This window comes from Miniopterus natalensis, chromosome X (assembly GCF_054644295.1).
Source record: "Miniopterus natalensis isolate mMinNat1 chromosome X, mMinNat1.hap1, whole genome shotgun sequence".
Lineage (NCBI taxonomy): Eukaryota > Metazoa > Chordata > Mammalia > Chiroptera > Miniopteridae > Miniopterus > Miniopterus natalensis.
Window position 1 is genome coordinate 105,936,598 of NC_142103.1, and position 1,799 is coordinate 105,938,396.

The following is a 1,799-nucleotide window of genomic DNA, read 5'->3' on the forward strand; positions in this document are numbered from 1 at the left end:
GCCCGGCGATTGGCCGCTCCCCGGAAGCCCGGTCCCGCCCCTGCCCAGCCCCGCGGGCGCGGGTCTCCGCCGCCCCGCAGCCCCGGCCCGCTGCGCCCGCGCGCCGCCTGCTGCCCGGCTCCTGCCGCCTGCCGGGAGAAGCCCACGGAGGGGCCTGGGCAGCCAGCCTTTCCGAGCTCCGCCCCTGCTCCCTGGCGGCCCCCTCCCCGCTGAATCCCAGAGCCCGTGGTTTCCAGGTTTGTCCATCTATAACCTTTAACCAGCCAGGCCGAAAGCAAATGTTTGCAGTGGCCTCAAGGGCCTGGGCGCAAGGCCAGGGCGCTGTCCGCATAGAGGCCACGCTGGACACCTCCCAGCTCCGGACCTGCAGCCCGAGATCTGGTTGAAGGCAGGTGAGCGAAGGAAAGAGTAATGCAGGCCTGCGTGCAAGGGCGCAGGGCTGTAGGAGTAAGTAAGTGCGTGGACCAGAGGCTGCGTGAGGGAATGAGTGATTCGACGCACACAGGAGCCTGGGAATGGATGTTTGCAGGTCCCGCTCATGAGTTGAGTGCTTGATGAGGGACCCACCGCACGAATGAACGAGTGAATGAGAGAATAAATGCACGGTGAGGGAGGAGCTAGGAGAGTAAGTCGTGAGTGCAGACACCAAGGGATGAATCTCTGGACTGGTGCGTGAGTGAGTCAAGGAGCCAGGGGCTCTCGGAGGCACCAGTGAGTGGCTGAATGCATGAATTAGTTCATATATGCTTGAGTGAGAGAGTGAGTGAATGCATGGGTGCATGGGTCAGTGAATGGGTGGATGAATGAATGAGTGGATGCATGTGTGCATAAGTGAATGAGCTGGGTGGATAAATGAATGAGTGGATGCATGTGTGCATGAGTTGGGTGGATAAGTGAATGAGTGGATACATGTGTGCATAAGTGAATGAGTTGGGTGGATAAATGAATGAGTGAGTGCATGGGTGCATAAGTGAATGAGCTGGGTGAATGAATGAGTGAGTGAGTGCATGTGTGCATAAGGGAATGAGTTGGGTGGATAAATGAATGACTGGACGCATGTGTGTGTGAGTGAAGGAGTTGGGTGAATAAATGAGTGAGTGGATGAGTTGGGTGGATAAATGAATGAGTGGATGCATGCCTGCATGACTGACAAAATGGATTCAGATGAAAATCAGTCTCCCTGAGCCTTTTGCATTCATGTCCCTCCTTACCTTGCAAAGCCCTAGAGCTAAAGATAAGGGACCTATCAGGGTCCCTCTGCTGATGATGGATTTAGATAAAGGCCACCAAGACCCAAGCCAGTAGGGACCTGTCCTAAGGCCCGTGGGCCCAGCCATTCCTCAGGACAGGTGTGCATTGGGGTAGGAGCCCTACTGAACCCAAATGCAGGACAGAGTGGAGGGTGTGGGCTGGGGTTGCCAGTCCTTAGGAGTTGTCCTGAGAAGTCGCTGCTATTTCGTGGGCTGTCCTGATGGTCAGTCGTTGGAGACTCATTCAAGTTGACCATCCAAAACCGGACAGGCCAAGGAGGTCTGCAGCTCAGGTGTGGCTCTGAGGGCCACCAGTTTGAAACCTCTGGCTGCAGCACCAGGTGGGAAGGAGGTGGGTACCCAGGGATACCCTGGAGGGCTGGCCATCTGGGATACTCACCTGGAAGGAACAGGAAAAGAATGCGTGATTGGGGTTAATGCTGCCTGCAGTGCAGGGGACATGTGAGCCATGGAGTGTCGTAGAGGGAAAGAGGAGACTGCCAGATGGATCGGAGAAGCCCTCAGGGAGGAGGCGGTAAAGGCAGGCAG